The following is a 19,811-nucleotide window of genomic DNA, read 5'->3' as shown; positions in this document are numbered from 1 at the left end:
GATCACCTAGCCAAAACACTCTCTTTATGTCCCCTCCTCTCCACCTTAGGAATGTGGCAAGCCTGAAACCCTTCCCCCTATGACTGCCACAGAGAAAGTAAGAAAAAGAATATATACTAAGACTAACTAAAATGGCTAACTTATGTCAGTTTTGGGCTTGACAGGGTAGTTTCCAAAGACGAGGAAACAGGTATTACAGAATGGGTGTGGTGTAGGGAGATATGTAATTGGATAGATTGTGAACCCAGGAAAGGGGTAGAGACTGTATATTTAAACCTGTATATATTTCCCTCCTGGGGAAAGTTTCTTCTGACATGAGCAGAATTTCCTTCTGCAAAAGCTTAATAATAAGGCTCTTCCATATTGTTCACTGTCTCTGGCTGTGTTTTGTGATTATTATCACATATATTTAGATTTCAGCAAGGCATTTGACAAAGTAGACCACAACCTACTTCTTGGTAAGCTAGAAAAAAGTGAAAAAGATAGCACCACTACCAGATGGACTCACGACTGGCTGACAGACTGTACTCAATGAGTAATCATGAATGGGTTTAAGTCTACATGGAGGGAAGTAAGCAGTGGGGTGCCACAAGGTTCTGTCTTAGGCCTAGTACTCTTCAATGTCTTCATTTATGACTTAGATGAGGGAATAGAAGGGGAAGTTACCAAATTTACAGATGATACTAAGCTGGCAGGAATAGCTAACACCCAAGAAGATAGGCTCAAGATCCAAATGGTTCTTGACAGACTAGAACCCTAAGTAGTATCCAACAAAATGAAATTCAATGTAGAGAAAAGTAAAGTTCTACACTTAGGCAAGAAAAACCAAAAGTACACATATAGACTGGGTGAAACCAGGTTCAATAGCAGTAACTGTGAGAGGGATCTTGGAATCTTAGTAGACAACCAGCTAAATAAGAGCCAGCAGTGTGCAGCAGCAGTGTGCAGCAGCAGCCAAAAAAGCTAATACAATCCTAAATTGCATTAACAGAGGGATATAATCAAGATCAAGTGAGGTACTAATACCACTCTATAAAGCCTTAGTAAGACCACACTACATCCAGTTTTGGTCACCACACTATAAAAAAGATGTTGAGACCCTAGAAAAAAATACAGAGAAGAGCAACCAGGATGTTTAGAGGACTGGAGACTAAAACATATGAAGAATGGTTACATGAACTGGGCATGGCTAGTCTAGTGAAGAGAAGGACCAGGGGCGACATGATAGCAGTCTTCCAATATTTGAGGGGCTCCCACAGAGAGGAAGGGGTCAAGCTATTTTCTAAAGCACCTGTAGGCCAGACAAGGAATAATGGATGGTAACTGAACAAGGAGAGATTTAACCTGGAAATAAGGAGAAATTTTCTGACAGTGAGAACGATCAACTAATGGAACAGCTTGCCCTCAGAAGTTGTTGGAGCGCCATCACTTGAGACTTTCAAAGAAAGGATTGAACTGCCATTTGTCAGAAATGGTGTAGGGTCTCCTGCTTGGGCATGAGGTTGGACTAGATGACCTACAAGGTCCTTTCCAATTCTATTATCTGTTAATCTGTTAATCTCTTGGGATGGTGGTTCGATTTGACCATGTGATGGACATGTAGGTTCAGGGGAGGAGACTTTGATTTTCCTTTGGGTGGGGAAAACCCGAGGGCTTTCAGAGTCAGATTTCCCCAGATATGCCAATATGACATCTAATAAAATTGAACTTTGCTGGCCTCAGAGTCTTACTTGGTTGGGTTGTTATTTGGAACCCTGACATTAACCTGAATCTGCTTTAAAACCTCAACCCAGCTCCTGCTCAGCGGGGTGCTGTCTGGGGTCCTGAGCCCAGGTGCCAACCTGATTGCTGGGCAGTGTAAGATGCAGGAAAAAATGGTAACTATGGAGGGAGCTACCAGGACTGGTTCAGAGGTCCTCCTCAAGACCTTCTGAGGTTGCAGCAGTGGAGGCTGCCAAGGCTGAGCCCTGATGGGGTGGCTCGCCCAAAGAGTGCCTTGGCAAGTCGCTCAGTGAGATCCTTCTTTATGCGGTGAAACTGTGGGAGTGCACCACCCTAGGAATTGGTGATTGGGGTGATACTACAAGAACCTCTGATGGGAATAAGTGGAGTGGAGCATGCCCAGGACTTTGAAAGGAAAGCGATGAGACTTCCTGAGCCCAGCAATTTCCGGGAGTGAGGTTTCTCACTGCCATCACAGAGCCAGTCACTAGCGGGTCTTCCAGAGCACTTTGACTAACTCAGCATGGACAGCATCACACAGCCTCCCCCCACCCAGCCAGTCTGGCTAGGTTCTGGCTCAACCCACATTCACCTTCCTGACACAGGAGCTGCGATTGCCCAGAGTGGAGCATTGGTTTAGTTTCACTCTGCATGAAGTAGATCACACTTCAGCCTCCCCCATTGGACTTGGTTCACTGGGATGACAGCTCCTGAAGGAGTCAGCGCAGTGCAGCAACAACAGCCACTAGGCCAGTCCAGCCTGGGGCTGCAGGGTGCACCATTTGGCTGTCGAGACCCAACACCCCCCTCGCCAACCAGTCCTGAGGATTGTCTCCTGCCAACCAAATCCCCCCTGGCTGGGCTCGGCCAGGGATGGGTGCAATACCAGTGGATGCCAGCTCCAGTTCCACCTCTGGCAATGGCTCCACAGCCAGCTGCTCCTCCCCATGGTTCAGAGTGACATTCAATGGAAGCCTGGGGAAGCTGGCCTATTTATTCAATAGGATTTGGTCCCACATTGACCATTATGGGGACCAATATCAGACCAATCAAGACATAGTGTCAGCCACTGCAGACAACATGAACAAGGGGGATCCAGTGGATTGGATAACCCAGCTACACAATGAGAGAACTCCAGAGTTAGAGGATACTGACGAGTTTGTGTAGCTGCTCCAGGTCCAATTTGAAGATACGGCACACAGGCAGGAAGCCAAAGGGTGAGACAGGGTATTATGAAGTCTGGAGTAAAATGTATCAATGGCTAGAGTCAAGGAAAAAGAAAGAAAGGGTTGCTGCTTTATAGAAATAAAAGTTAAAGTTTTGTAAACCAAAGAGAATGGAATATAAGGGACAAATACAAGATGATACGAATGCATGAATATAAAAGAAAGTTTTAAATATATAGATAATTGTAGATAAATGTAAATAGAAATAATATGCAGCTAGCACTATACTAATAACATAAGGGAAAAAGGAAATTAACTGTTATGTGTATCTCTATAATATAACTTGTATAGCCAAAATGATGGCCAAGAAAGTTGCACTGTGTTTATTTTTTTTAAAAAAAGAGAACCACCCACATCAGAAGCCTACCCCAGAGAAGCCAGCCAAGAAGATCCTGGGTTGTTGAGCCCCCGCAAAGCCTGCTGAAGCACAGCAGCCAGCACTGGTGCAGCCAACATGGTTCCCACAGCTTCAACCGGCCTTGTTGTGACATCCCTGAAGATGCTCCAAAATGGCTTCAGGGCTACACATGATGTAGAGTGTTCCGGACTAGCAGGCTCATAGCCTGCAAATCTGATTGGCCTGCTGAAAGCCGATCGTGATTGGTCGCCATAGACTGATGCGATTGGCCAGCAACGGCTGCCGCTGATTGGCCCTGCCAAGAGCGGCAAACTCAAATCGCTTCATTGGTTGCCCAGCCGCAGCCAGCCCTATATAAGGGGCTGCTGCTGGGGTTAGTTGCTCAGATCTGAAGTCACAAATAAAGAGCTTTAGTTACTATCTGAGTCTTGCCTCCGTTCCTGAACCGCCTCCCAGATATAACACTGGCGACGAGGAGGGGATGCGGAGGCAACAGAAGCTATTGAATTGAGCTAGCCAAAGGAGCACGTGGCTGACAGAGCGCAACGAACGCGACATATTGGCCAGCAGCGCCATACCACCCGCACCATTCGATCCAGCTAGCGAAGATTGGGACTCATACATGGACAGATTTCAAATGTTCCTGGAGTCCAACAACCTCAAAGATGCCACGCCCAGCAAGAAATGAAATGCTTTTCTAACCCATTGTGGACCAGCTGTTTTTAAGATGGCTAAAGCCAGCTGAAGTTAAAACCATGGATTGGGACACCTTACTCCCATCCTGCACAACCATTACGCCCCAGCCGTGCCAACTCTCATTCGCAGGCATGAGTTCTACCAGACGGACCAACGTGAAGGTGAGAGCGTTGGGGATTTTGTGGCAGACCTGAGGAACCTGGGTGGTTTGTGTGGGCTTCGCCAACCTCAAAGAAGCCATGAGAGATCGTGATCGTCCCTGGCCTCAGAGACCCAACCGCCCAGAGCAAGATCATGGCCAAGGGAGACATCTCACTTGGGCAGATGCCATAGCAGACGCCTACAGCAGCCGACCGGCAGCACGAATGCATCGAACCAGCGACCAACCGCCAACCCACCAACGATGCTGGGAAACCTTCAGACAAGTACACATCAACCACCCATCACGAAGACGCCGAGTCATCCTCAGACAGCGAGGAAGAAGAAGTCCACAGGCTCCGGTCAGAACGTGAGCAACAGGACCAGCGGGTTGCAAATCTCAACTACCAATGCACCGGATGCGGAAACCATCCCCGATCCGAATGCAGATTCTAGATGCCATATGCCATTTTTACGAGAAACGGGACACATCGCTAAGGTATGCAGAAACAAGAGAAATTCCAGCCCCAGACGGAGAGGGAGCATCCCAAAGAGAAACGATGGCAACGCCACCACGCAGAGGGGATCGCCAGCAACCAGTGGAACTGGTACAGCAGACCCCAAGGTTTAACGACGCCCCAGACGAGAGGAGGCTCAATATCAAACCATCACCATCGGCCATGCTTCATCACTTGATGCTAAAAGATCCGAGTAGAGGTCACGATTGAAAACAAACCGTGCAACATGGAAGTCGACTCTGGGTCATCACTATCCATGGTATCCTGGAGAACACTCAAGCAGCTAGTCCCCAACATCCGACGCCAAGACCTCAGCAGTCAGAGACTCATACTGAAAGACTATCAAGGCAACCGGATTCCAGTCGCAGGTACCCACGCATGTGCAGGTCTCTGCTCAAGGGACATAAGGCAATTCTACCACTCACCGTCATAGACCGAGACCGCCAGGCTCATTGGGTCTTCAGTGGTTCGGTGCCATTAGGAATCGGAGTGGCTGGCATCCATCATACTGAAGACAATGACTGGGAGGCGGCTCTCGGCCCACGACTCCGAGAAATGTTCAACGAAAGCCTAGGCAACTACAAGGGGTCCCCTATTTCATTTAATCTTCGCTTCGACATAGCACCCATTCGCCTAAAGCTACGCCGAGTTCCCTTTGCTCTTAAATCCAAAATTGATGAGCAACTGGACAATTAATTGCGCTTAGGCGTGTTAGAACCTATTGACCACGCCCGTGGGAGACACCAATCGTCACCCCCATAAAACCTGATGGGTCCATAAGAATCTGCGGTGACTACAAGGCCACCCTCAATCACGCTGGGCAGCAGAGCGCCTACCCAGTGCCAGTTGTTCAACATCTCCTGCATTCACTTGGGAGTGGCAAAATATTCAAAAATTAGATCTGGCCCAAGCGTATCAACAGCTACCAGTTGTTCCCGAGACTGCAGAAGCCCAAACTATAGTCACACATCGTGGTGCATTCAAATGCAACAGGCTCCAGTTTGGTGTGCGTAGCCCCAGGCATCTTTCAAAGCCTGATGGAGAGACTATTACAAGGATAAAAGGGGTCGTGCCCTATTTTGATGACTTATTAATAGCAGCACCCACAAAAACCAATTAGAAAAATGTCTCAGAACAGTCCTACAGAGGTTCAAAAATGCTGGCCCCAAGGTTAAGAAGGAAAAGTGCCAGCTTTGCACAGAAAGGGTGGAGTTTCTGGCTACCCCTTGACAAGCAAGGAATCCACCCCACAGAAAAAAATTGGCAGCTATCAAAAACGCCCCAAGACCCAAAAACAAACCAACCTCCAAGCTTCCTGGGACTTATTAACTTTTATAACATCTTCCTACCCCAGAAGGCGACTGTTGCTGAGCCCCTTCATAGACTACCTCAAAAGGGGCATCCTGGAATTGGGGACGCCGTGGAGGAACATGCCTTTCCAGCAAGTAAAAGACCTCCTCTACCTCAAAGGCAATACTAATTCAGTATAACGAGACACTACCTTTGACTGTCACGCAGACGCCTCACCATTTAGGGGCCATCCTGAGCCACGCCCTACCAAACGGTTCAGAAGCACTAATTGCATTTTTTCATTTAACTCTATCAAAACAGAAACTATAGCCACCATTAGATAAGGAAGCCCTTGCTATTGTCTCTGCAATAAAACGATTTCATGAATATGTTGCAGGGAGACCGTTTTCATTATAACGGATCATAAGCCACTACTTGGGATCCTGACGGGCTACAAACCTACTTCCACACATTCTCTCCCAGAATGACGCGATGGTCGGAATTTCTCGCTGCCTACGACTATCAATTAAAGTACCGCCCGGGAAATTCTATTCCCCATGCAGATGCCTTGAGCCGCTCACCGCTACCTGAGCCACAGGAAGACCCAGCTCCCACACTCCCGTACTGCAAATAGAGACAATGCCATCAAGCCCACTAATGGCTCAAGACATCGCTTTTGAAACCAAAAGAGACTCTTGTTTGGCACGAGTTCTTGGCTGGGTGGAGAGGGATGGCCAGATTACTATATTCAAGGAAATGTTTAAGCCGCTTAGAAACAGACAAACAGAACTTTTTTCACAAAAAGGGTGCATGCTTTGTGGGGGGAGACCGAGTTGTTGTACCAACTAAGTTACAAAAAGGGTCTTGCAAATGCTACACGATGGACACCCGGGCATCGTACGTATGAAAGCGCTGGCAAGAAGTTATGCCTGGTGGCTTAGGCATGGACAAACAAATCAAAACCTGGGTCGCCTTGTAACAAAATGCCAGAAAACCACTCAGCTCCACCCAAAGCCCCACCAACAGAATGGGAAACACCTTAGGGGTCCTTGGTCTCGCATTCATATTGACTTTGCGGGACCTATGAGAGGCCACACCTTCTTAATAACTGGGTTGATGCCTACTCAAACTGGCTTGAGGTCAATAAAATGAAAGCAACCACTACTGAGGCGGTCATTAAAAACTGAACAGACTCTTCGCCACACACGGGTTACCAGATTCCTGCCCAGGTAACCTGCAAGCTACGGGCCCCGCTCCTACCGCCTACTCACCACTGATGGCAGACCATGGAAACGCCATATTGACCAACCGTGCTCCAGACTAACCACATCTTCCAACCCCTGACCCTAACTTTGACACTAGGGGGAGGGAAAGCAGTGAACTCAGAATTAGAACCAACACCTGTTTATTCCCGAGCTATCACCGAGATCACCGCACCATGGTTGGCAACACTCACCAGCTGCAACTGAGACTGGACAGTCGAACGCCCGCCAGGAAGCAGCAACCAGGCAGGTTCAGCGAGCCCCAGGAGCCATGACGGTAACAGCGAGGCTGAGACTCCATCACCCCGGGGCACCAGAGGAGAGCCCTAACCATGACACCGGTTCACCGCTCCTGCGCTTGATCCAGCAAGCAGTCCATCTGAACCCGGGTTTGAACAGGGTCAAGCGGAACTGGCGTGAAGTCAGGCAAGAGACAGGTGCTAAGACCTGCTTATCTACCCACGGACTATATTACTTCCACCCTTAAACGGAACCGAGAGGGGAGGGTGTTCGGGACTAGCAGGCTCGTAGCCTGCAAATCTGATTGCCCGTCCGAAAGCCGATCATGATTGGTCGCCATAGACTGATGCGATTGGCCAGTAAACAGGCTGCTGCGATTGGTCTTCCCTGCCAAGAGCGGCAAACTCAAATCGCTCATTGCTGCCCTGTAGCCGCAGCCAGCCCTATATAAGGGGCTGCTGCGTGCTGGGGTTAGTGCGCTCAGATCTGAAGTCACAAATAAAGAGCTTTAGTTACTATCTGAGTCTTGCTCTCCGTTCTTGAACCGTCCTCCCAGATATAACATAGAGCACACCCAGGCAGATGTAGAGTGCACCCAGTTTGGCCAGGGGAGCAGCTTCGCTCAGGTGCAGGAATTGTAGCAGCTCTGAGGAGGAGGAGGAAGGGCACTGTGCTGCAGGCCGTCACCCACGAAGAGGCTGCCCAGGTAGCCATGCAATGCCAGCAGCAGCTCATGGATCATGGCACCACCCTGGGACCAGGCCTGAGCCCCTCTTTGCAGGAGCCCCAACTATGCTCACGGCCTCCTTAGGACAGGGCTGGCTCCGGGTGCTAGATTGGTCCCTGCAAAGTCCATTGTTTGCTGAGGAACCCACCCAAGGCTTCACTTACCACCCTCTGAGCCACCTGGACACCTGGTGACAGATGGGGTCTGTCAGGCACTTAGCTTGACCACCTGTTTAATAGCTGTAGGGTTAGGGTTAGATGCCTTGTTAGAGTTGCCTTGGGGTTTTGCTGCACTGACATAACTTGTTTGGAGAGGGTGGGGGCTGATTAGGTGAGGCGGGGCAAGAAATGGCTGATGGGGAGGGGCGAGCTGCGAGGTGTGCCCCAGCGTAGTGATTAAGCTGGTTCACCGAACTGCACACAAAGTTAACTACCGGTTTATCTGAACCAGTGCAAACTGCTGAATCCCATCACTGTTCACATAATGCTCCAGTAATGCAGGTTGGATAAGGAAGAGTATAATTTAGGATTTTGGTGTCATTGTTTATCATTCAAGATAGAGGGAGAAAGGTCTGGTGAAAATACAGAGAAAAGTTCTTTTTTTAAAAAAGTAATTCTCTATTTAGCTGAGCACCTTAGTAGAACTATTTTTCCAAGGGTTTGGAAAGAACATGTGAACATTCAACTTAAATTTTTGGCCTAGATCCATTCCCTTTTTTTGGAGATGCTTTCCCATTTTAGCAGTTTTATCCTTTGGATTTTGTTTGACATCCAAATAAGAAGAAACAATTACACTAGTTTCTTGCTTGTGAGCATTCTAGGCACATTTGACCAGCTGCTGTGGGAACGAAGTTCAGACAAGACGGCCTTTTGATTTGATCAAACACAGCTGTGTAGTCCAAACAAAATGGGAAAGTTCTATACTTAATGTTAGACATAGGGGCTTTGTAAATTGCCCGGAGACTTAAAGCATCCAGACTGAATCAAATTCAAGTCTTCATTCACTTCTTAAATTTCCTGAAAAATGTGGTGCCAAATTTGCCCCTTCCCATTCTGGAGACTCAGAGGATCATAAATGTAATACTGAGAACCCCTGATGTAATATGATTTGGGATTTTGTCTTATAATAGCAGAGGAATTTTTATTCCCATAGTATTCTTCAACAGGTGCATTAATTAATAATAATTACATATATGAGAGTCTATGGGTAGGAAGAGGAATGGAGGAATGATAACACATGTACAGTAGTGCCATCATACAAACAACAAAACTTGCACCCTTGTGTCTGATGTCTTGATGCATCCTTCAGACAATGGTATCTTGATCCATGAGAGGTGATTTTGAAATCTTTGTCACTTGTTATGGATTCTGCTATTTATATTATTCTTGTTTCCTCCAAGAGAACAAATTGTAATACAAAACTGTCTGTCCTCATTTCTCAAGAGATAACACAGTTGATTTAATGAGTTTCCTGTCTGAGTTTAACAGTCTTCCTCTGAGTTACAAATTTTGTTCACCACCATAAATTTAACTTGATGACACATGCTGATGTACAGCATTTTCCTAATATGCTGTGATGAATGCCACCATTCATTTCTTTTAAACCATTTAAATTGATTCAAAAGAACAGATATTTCTTGTAGCATTAGTTCTACCTTTGAAATATTCACAAAAAGCTTTGGAAGTGGGGGTGGGGGTGGGTGGGGTGGATTTCCAAATATGAAAAATTGTTTTATAGTGCCATCTAATGGTTCTACCTATGTATGAGATTAGATTTTGTTTTTTGGAAGAAGTTTTTTTTTAAACAATGATTTTGTGTTATGGATGAAGAGCAAGTTGGTATCAAGTGTATTTTTCTCACCTAAATGTCTTGTGAGGACCTTTTGGCAAGGGGGAAAAATTATCAAGTGTCTGTTAATAATAACATGAAAGTTGAAATCACAGTTGTGGATCTGAACTATATTTCTATTCAAATATCCATCTATACCCCGTGTGTCAAACTCGTGGCATAATGGTGGCATCATGTGACGTATCTGGACTTTATCCCCTTTTGCTAAACTTGGCAGGGGCAGGGGTGGGGCCAGCACGTGATGCATTTGGCCTGTGGGCCATGAGCTTGACACCCCTGATCTTAACAAATCCCAAACTAGTCCGGAATTCCCCTCAGTGAGTACTTTATTACTTTTTCCATCTGGTCAAATTTTGAAAGATGGATGCCCATATGGCATGCCTTGTTTTATTTTTGTAATAGTGCTTTAGCTTTTGTAAAAGCTAAAGTAATGCTTTTGACTCTTTTGTGATTTTAAATATTCCCTTTTCAAAGAAGCTAGCCCTAATGCTTTTTTAAAAAATTACTTTTAAATGTTTTTATTATTATTCTCCACTTTTTAACAATGAATATATCTGACTTTGAAATAGTATCACTCACTTAATCAATCAATACAAAAATGAAGACACAAAACTACTCCCCCCCCCCAAGAATTACAATAAATTTCTTTATTAGTGGTTGCCTTATTAGTGGTTGCCTCACACAATTCAAAATGTAGTTGTAGATTTATAAATAAATCCTTATTAAGGATATTCCAACCATTTGGGGGAGGTACATTTAGGTTTATGGTTTCTGTTCATAGGCTGTTTATAAGCTATAATACTCTTTGTGGCTTACAACCTTGGATTACTTTATTTGATAAGAATTGCCCCATCCTACTTATGTCCTATACAGAAAAAAAATTGTTGTCTGGTGAGCCTGTCCATCTAGGGAGGGATGGAATGTGAAGAAATGGCTGAACATTGACTAAAACCTAAGAAAAATGGTTGAATAGTATGCAGCTTCTATTGAAAGCCTTTCTATAAAGCTTGATAAAATGATAATGATTGTGTAAAATATGTTGGAGCATGTAACTTTGGATACAAAGAGATTTTGATCCAATTCCAGACCAAACAGATATTCTCATGGCTGGAGTATTAACTTAGTTGATTCCATTTGTTTCTCTGAATTTTAACTCTACATATCCCTACAATATTAGGACTCTGAATGGAGAAATGATAAATCCATTTTTTCTATGAAGTTTGTTTTTTCCATAATATGCATTGTGATGGGCAATTTTAATGTTTTCATTCAGTGAATATTTCTACCCTTAGACTTTGATGAACTTTATATGTAAAAGTCTAGATTGCAATGAACACTCAGAGAATCAATATTTTAAAGAAGAGAAACTGAGAAAAAGCATCTAAAGTAGGGAGTTGAGAAATCCTCTTGGGGGAAGGTACCAAATCTTCTTCACAAATAGGGATGAAAATCATTCTTCCCCCAATAGCATATAGATAGGGATGGCTTCTTCACACATTAAGAAAGATTTTTATGTTTTCATAAGGGCTGAGTGTAACTGTTCTAAGTAAGGAACTTCCTTAATGTAAGCAGTATATGATAGGTTGAATGAATAGAATGGGACCCTGGACTAAAGTGTGAACATGCACATATATTCATGCATGTATGGTACTATCAGTTATACTGTTAGAAAATGAGGTGACTCTCTCAGTTGATTTTAAGAATGATGAAGGCTAGACTCAAATGGTTAGGGTTTTTTTAAAATTTTGTGGTATTTTATTATCTGAAACAGTAAAAGCATATGAGTTGTTTTCTGAGTAAGGTTCTAAAATAACTTGATTAATGGTCAGTATTATTTGTTGCTCCAATTTAGCAGATTAGCAATTACAGACTAAGAGAAGGCTTTGTTGATGGCGTATATAGAACATCTACACTAGACAATATAATTGTAAGAATAAAGTAAGACAGCCTAATTCCTGTTATATGAGTGCCCTTCTTCACAAGTTGAAACTTTGCTTCGGTTAATCTTTTCCACTAGATAACATATAACTTGGCCAAACTATTGAACTTGACTTCCTTCTGAATGAGAAGAAAATTGCTTTATTTCAAAATATGTCACAATGTAGAGTTACACAATTTGAAGTGAATGATGATGGCAGGTTTTAATAAATTTGCTCAGATTCTGAGTCAGAGAACTACTGGTTCTTCTAGGCAGTAACTTATGCTGCTGGGATGTCTGTGGGGGTGGGAATACACCTTGGTGCTCTCAAATTACTGAACATTTCCCTCAAACCGTACAATTTGGAGATGATGAGAACAGCAGTATAGCACAGCTGGGAATCATCAAGATTTGGAAAAAAATGACTACACAATAATTAACCAGGTCAAAATTGAGAAAGCTTCACGAGGAGTTGGAATGAAGCAGGTATCCCATTTGGTATTTGTTTTATTCTGTCTTTAAGGCTAGTCTTATAGTAGAGATAGATCCAGATGATTAACAGTATCTAACAGTATGTAAAGACTGCTTCTCCTTCTTACTTAAGGAAGTGAAGACTCTTGAAACAAAGGATTTCAAAAGGAAGCTTTTATTAAACAGAAGTGAAAGCATGCCATTCAAAGCAATGTCTGATCTGTCTTAGGCATGACATACTTGATTTAAAGCCACAGGGACTCCCCTTTAGCCCGATGTTGATTCAGCCAATCCACAGGTATGAAGATGTTATTGTCCTGATTGCTCTGGGAAAACAGATAAGCATACATTTCCATGGCCAATCTTCCTCTGGCTATTAAAGTAAACATTCCACATAGTTTCTCCTCTTATCCATCTGGCGCCAGGATACAAGTTATAAAAATGCCAGTTGTCACAGGCAATATTAATGAATTGACTCCAAGACCCCCCACTTCTCCCTCTTGAATGGCAGTATCACTTTTAGGGATCTGACACAACCATTCACTTTTTATTTCTCTTTTTTATCTTAAGAATTTAATACAATATGAGTAATGTAATTTATTCATCCAATTTTGAAAATAACAACAACTCCTATTTGGTACCTTCAAATTATGCTTGACTCAAGACAGTTTCCTTAGCAAGATTTTCAGATGTGGTATGTCACTGCTTCCTTCCTAAGGCTAGGAAAAGAATCACCAGCCCAGAATCACCCAGTTGGATTCACCCGCAGGCAGGGCTAGAGTTCACAATTTTCCTGTTTCTAGTGTAATACTTTAAATCACAATACCAAACTGGGTCTTGTGCAATTATTATATTGGACATATCTATTAAGTATACAATTTTAATTTAGTTAGACAATAATTAGATTTAGTTTTTGAATTTGCCTATTTTTTTTTGGAGAGGGCAGTTAATCTTTTGGCGTATTTGTTCTTAGAGGCATAAGGCTAAATAACTATTATATTTAGTTAAAGATTAGTAACAGAGAAACCTACAAGCAAATATAGCACTGACACTGTTTTGTTTGAGCAATGAGAGGCTGAACCAGAGCATGAATGCAACAATACTTTATTTTACAATAAAGGGCTGACCGTGCTTGCCAAGCCTGGAACTGGCTCGCAGCAATCAGCGACCGGTTGGACCCCGCAGCCTGCTTTTATAGCTGGCTGCTGGGGAGAGCCAACCAATGGGAATGGGGGAATAACGCCCACGTAAAGTGAGTGGACCTGAGTGAGAACTCCTTGAGTCCTCAGGACATAACACCCCTTCCCCCAGATGCGAACATGCATAGTCCTTGAGGTAGACGGGGGTTTGTGTTGGCGCCCGAACGGCGCAACTCGGGAACATTGTCTGTCTGTTCGGTACCAGTCTGTGATGGTCGAGCCGGCATAGTGTCGCCAACACTCTCTCTGGACTGGGCATCCTCGGGAAACACCGGGTTGGTTACTGGGGTCGAGCTCTCGTGGGTTGGATTTGGCTGGTCAACTCTCTGGGCGCTGTTGTCCGAGTTTGGGCTGACCGGAACGACCGCTGGTGCAGACTGGTCGCTGGGTACGATGTGGCTGGGCGGCGGATGAGGCGGTTCCCCTTCGACTGGAGACTCTGGACTCTTGTTGGCAAGGGTGCTGAGGCGCCTTCTAAGCTGGTCAATATGTCTCCTCCAGACGCGACCATCCTCCAGCCTGACTCTATACGATCTCGGCCCGGTGATGGCGATGACCTCGCCTGGAATCCAAAGTGGGTCCCCGGCGAAATTCCTTGCGAATATCGGTTCCTGTAACAAGAAATGTCTAACCCCCGACGTAGAAGCGAGGGGAGAGTCAGGGCAGTATTGTGGGTGCAATCTGTCCAATACAGTCCTCAGGCGCCGGCCCATCAGAAGTTCCGCTGGGGACTTATTGGTGACTGCACAGGGGGTTGAGTGTTGGCTCATCAGGAACCGTGCGAGTTTGTGGTGCCAGTCATCCCTGCCAAACCTAGCGAGGGCCTCTTTGGTGGTCCTGACGGCCCGTTCAGCCAACCCATTACTGGCAGGGTGAAATGGGGCTGTGAAAATGTGGCGAATGCCCAGGTTGGCAGCAAAACGGCTGAATTCTACTGATGCGAACTGTGGGCCATTATCGGAGACAATGGAGTTGGGTAGTCCATGTGTAATGAACAGGCGCGTTAACACGTTGGTGATTGCTAGTGTGGTGGTCGTGGATAGCTGCGCCACGTCTATCCATTTGGAATAAGCGTCCACGACCACTAGGAACATCTTTCCATGCACGGGGCCTGCCAGATCGATATGGATTCTAGACCAAGGGGCGTTGGCGCTCTCCCATCTGGTAGGGGTGGCGATGGGGGAGCAGGACGGGATTCCTGGCAAATGCTGCAGGAACTTACCTTCAAGTACCTGGGAACTACTCTTGGGGAAGAAGGCCTACTACAAACTGAGGTGGCAGCCAGGATCAACGCAGCGTGGGGCAAATGGAAGTCCGTCACGGGCGTCCTCTGTGACAAGAAGATGCCGATGCGCCTGAAGGCGAAAATCTATAACTCTGTGGTGCGCCCGTGGCCATATACGGCGCAGAGTGCTGGCGACGACCAAAGAAGTCAAAGCAGACTCCAGATAATGGAGATGCGAATGCTCCGATGGTCGGTAGGCCTCACCCTACTCGATCGGCGTCAGGAACGAAGAAGTGCGTGACGGTTCAACGTCGTGCCCATCCCCACGGTCATGAGGCAGTCCCGGCTCACGATGGTTCGCCACGTGAGCCGCGCCAAGGAAGAATCCATCATCAAATCTGTAATGAAGGTGACTGTCGGAGGAGCGAGACCGCGTGGTAGACCTAAACAACGCTGGATGGACACGATCAAGGCCGATCTAGAGATCGCGAAGGCAGACCCGACACATGTGGCAGACAGAGAGGTGTGGAAGCAGTACTCAAGGACATTAGCGGACCTCGCCCGAGCGCGAGACAAACGCTGAAGAAAAAGAAGAAGAAGAAGAAGAAGAAGCTGCAGGAACTTACCCAATTGACAATGTCCTCGTCTAGACCCGGCCACCACACGTAGCTGCGTGCTAACGCCTTCATTCTCACAATGCCGGGGTGTCCCTCGTGCAACGCCTCCAGGACTCGGGTGCAGCGAGGTCGGAATGACCACTCGAGTGCCCCACAGTAGACAACCCTGCAAACTGGACAGCTCCTGCATGCGAGTCTTAAAGGGTGCGAATTTGTTATCGGCGTTGCCTCCCGGCCACCCCTCCTCACCCAGTCGAGCACCTGGGCGGCGTTTGGTCTGCCTTGGTTTTGAGCGCGATGTCAAGGGCGGTGATGGGCAGGTCCAACTGGGTGATTTCAAAAATGGCGTTGACAGGAGCTGGGTCTTCAGCCGGAGCGGGTAAGGGGCAGCGACTGAGAGCGTCGGCGTGGGATAGAGTTTTGCCGGGCGGTGAATAAGTTTGTATGAATAGGCCGCTAGGAAAAGTGTCCACCTTGTCATTCTAGGGAAAGGACTTGAGGTGTCTGTTTGTCGCCGGCCAGTAGGCCCAGGAGGGCTTATGGTCGGTGACCAGTTCGAAGAAATGGCCAAAAAGGAATTCGTGAAACTTTTTCACGGCTGCAACAGCTGCTGCTAGGGCTTCCTTGTCTATTTGGCTGTAATTTCGCTCCGTGGCCGAGAGCGTCCTGGAGAAAAAGGCGATGGGGGCCTCGGCGCCATTGGGGAGTCTGTGACTAAGGACCGCCCCAATTCCAAAAGGGGATGCGTCTGCTGCCAGTACTAAAGGAAGGTTGGGGTCGAATTGGATGAGCACTGCCTCTGACGTAAGTAGTGATTTGACGGCGTTAAATGCCTGGTCTTCTTTGTGCCCCCAGTGCCACGGTGACTTTTTGTCTAGTAATCTGTGTAGGGGTTCGGCTACTGAGGCTTTATGGGGCAAGAAGGATGCATAAAGTTTAGGAGCCCCAAGAAAGCTTGTAGCTCCGTTTGGAGGTCGGTGTGGGAGCTTCGTGGATCGCCCTAACCTTGGACTCCAGGGGTGAATGCCAGAGGCGTCAATTTTATAACCCAGAAAGTCCACCTGTCTAGTGGCAATGGCACATTTTTCTTTTTTAACCTGAGGCCATGATGTCTGAACCTCTCTAACACTGCTCGCACTCTCTGGAAGAGTTGGGGTCTGTCCCTGGCCGAGACCAAGATGTCGTCGAAGTAGGGTACTACACCAGGGAGGCCCTGTAAAATCCGCTCCATGAGGGACTGAAAAATACCGGGGCAACGCTTACGCCAAATTGGAGACGCTTGCATCGAAGGCACCCCTGTGGTGGCGATGGTCTGAAGTTCCGCTGTTTGGTTATCAACAAGGAACTGTTGATATGCTTGAGACATGTCCAATTTAGCAAAAATACTGCCCGGTTCAAATGTGTGCAATAAGTGCTGAATGGCGGGCACAGGGTAGGCGCTAACTTGTAAATATTTATTGATTGTTGTCTTGTAGTCCGAGCAAATTCTCAGGCTACCATCTTTTTGAGGGTGTGACAATGGGCGTCTCCCACTTGGCGAAATCTGTTGGCTCAATGACCCCTTGTTTTAGTAGCTTATCCAATTCAGCGTCTAGTTTTGGTCGAATAGCAAATGGAACTCTACGTGGTTTTAATCTGATTGGGACTGCCTGGGGGTCAACGGTGAGCGAGATGGGGTTCCATTATAACACCCCAGCTCCTCACTGAACACATCTGCGTAGTCAGCGAATAAGGAGTCAGTGTCTGAGGTTGAGACAGCATGGACTCCTGTTAACCCTAGGCCGAGGTGGGGAAACCAATCGAGCCCCAATAAGGTGGGTAGATTGCCGTTAACTACCACTAGAGGTAGGTGGCCTTTAAAAGCTCTAAAACTGACAAAGAACTTGCCTCTGCCGATCACGGGAATGGCCTTCCCCTGGTAGTCCTTCAGACCGAACTGGCATCTCTGAAGCCGGGTAGTAGATAGGCTGGGGTGGAGTCTCTTGAGGGTGTTCCACGAGATTATTGAGAGCGCTGACCCTGTGTCAACCTCCATGTGGCACGGTTTACCTTCTAGGGAAACGGAGAGAGAAATTTTACTAACAGTGTGGCAAGTCGCCTGGCAAGGCGGTGCGTGCGACAGTTTAATCTTGCCTCTGTGGTCCCGAGTGCAAGGACGGGGGTCTGTGTGCAGCGCTTTGGGGGCTTGGCAGACTCTGCAATGTGCCCCCTCTTATGGCAGTTGTTGCAAACGGCTCCTTTAAACTTGCAGGTGGCCCTTTGATGTGATCCCCCACAGGCTAGGCACAGAGTGATGTGCTTGGGTGGACGGTGTGTATTCTTGTTTGGCCCCTACCTGCGACCGTCTGTCATTGGTGAGGCGATGGACATCGTTCTCATCGTTGTGGGCTTCCTCCGCTTCCACCTCTTCGGAATGGACTGGGAGCGATGCTAGCTTGGCGCTTGGGCCCTGAATTTGGTGGCTGAGTTCGTTGCTAGCTTGGCTGCTAGGGCCTCCTCTACCGCTTGCGCAAGGTTGAGGTCTTTTTAGCTAGCAGTCGCCTCTGTAGGTTGAGATCCTTGACCCCACAAACTAATTGATCGAGGAGCATGTCCTCCAGGTATGTTCCAAACCCGCAGTGCAGGGCTGCTGTTCTGAGGCGGCCATATATTGGTTGATGGTCTCCTTACTTGATTGCTTCCTCATTCGGGCGTGAACCTCCTGGCGATTTGTGAAGGCCTGGGGCGTAGTGGTTTGTGAGGATCTCAAGCAACTCGGACCACGGAACGTTTTCAATTCTCTCGGCGCCACGAGTGCTGCAGCGGTATAAATAAACGGTGGCTCCGCAGTAGATTAGGAAATAGGATTTTTCCGATGTTCTCCGCATCCGCCAGGCCGACCGCATCGATGTAATGATTGAAAGCGGTTCTTATCGATTCCCACTTCTCTTCGTCTGGTTTAAACGCCGGGAATACTGGATTGGAACTCATGGTGCTGGAACGGCTGGGCTACCTGCGGAAAAAAATCTCTCTGGGACTACGGCGCTCGTGAGTTACTAGTGATATCAGCTCTGGAGAGGTTTTTGCTACCCTCTCTTTCTCTCTCTCTGGGTTACCACGTTGGCTGCTAGCCGTTGGAGGTGTCTTGATTCGCGCCAAAAAAGTGGGCGTTAGTGACTCTCTACAGCGCTGTGCTGTGATTCCTACTGGCTCGAAATTCAAATGACACCCGTTTGAATTTCGCGCCAAATGCAGAGCGGCTGCGGCTCGCAGTGCTTCACTTTCCCGTAGCGGGCTAACAAGCGGCTACAGACGCTTCTAACTATTTGACTCAGACCGCTTTCTCTGGCTGCGGATCTGCGTTTGCTCTTTTGATCGCTCGTTTCGTTAGCTGACCGCTCTCTCTGGCTGCGGATCAGCGTTTCCCTGTCGCCAGCCGATCGCTCTCTCTGGGCTGTGGATCGGTGGCTAGTGACTCAGCGGTTGCAAGGTGCTTCTGGTAGCCATCCCATCCTCGTCGCCAGTGTTTTGTTTGAGCAATGAGAGGCTGAACCAGAGCATGAATGCAACAATACTTTATTTTACAATAAAGGGCTGACCGTGCTTGCCAAGCCTGGAACTGGCTCGCAGCAATCAGCGACCGGTTGGACCCCGCAGCCTGCTTTTATAGCTGGCTGCTGGGAGAGCCAACCAATGGGAATGGGGAATAACGCCCACGTAAAGTGAGTGGACCTGAGTGAGAACTCCTTGAGTCCTCAGGACATAACAGACACCTCCCTGTTTTTAGTAAAGATGAAAGGCATCTTGATCTTGAATTTGCAGTTTCACTGCCTACTTGTCCTCTATTTATAGAAACTATGACTACAACACCAATTGATGGGCCTCTCAGTTCTTATGGCACTCTACACACTACTGAAGAACAGTTGAGGATCTTTTGAATACTAATTGTAATCATAATAATTAGATTAAAGCTTTGAGATGTTTACTTCCTGGGGTTGCCTTATAGCAGGGGTGTCAAACTCAAGACCCGTGAGCTGGATTCAGCCCATTATGTGGTTGGATCTGGCCCACACAGCATTCTGGAAATGGTAAGGGGCTGGCCTGCATTGCTTTGGCCTGGCGGATCCCATCCCAGCTGGCGCACATATGTGCAGGAGGCGGTGGGTGCTCATGCACACAGGCCCACCCATGACATCCAGCAGGTGTATGTGCACACAGGAGGAGGCACATACATGCATGCATGCCAGGATGTGTGCAGGTGTGCTTGCCAGGATAGCATGAACATCCTGTCGAGGAGAAGATGACCAGTGATGACCTGTTCTCCAACTGTGAGCTAAAACAGACAGTGGAAAGGAATAAACACATCCAGTGGTCTGC

At 47.0% G+C, this 19,811-nt stretch overlaps 1 pseudogene; it reads left to right on the top strand.

The window, feature by feature from the left end:
• Positions 1–4,559: 4,559 nt before the first annotated feature.
• Positions 4,560–19,811, top strand: part of LOC148124078 (uncharacterized) — a 59,705-nt pseudogene continuing 44,453 nt past the window's right edge.

Source organism: Pseudonaja textilis, chromosome Z (assembly GCF_049901715.1).
Source record: "Pseudonaja textilis isolate UNSWEBS1 chromosome Z, rPseTex1.2, whole genome shotgun sequence".
Classification (NCBI taxonomy): Eukaryota; Metazoa; Chordata; class Lepidosauria; order Squamata; family Elapidae; genus Pseudonaja; species Pseudonaja textilis.
This window is presented reverse-complemented; position numbering and strand designations above follow the sequence as displayed.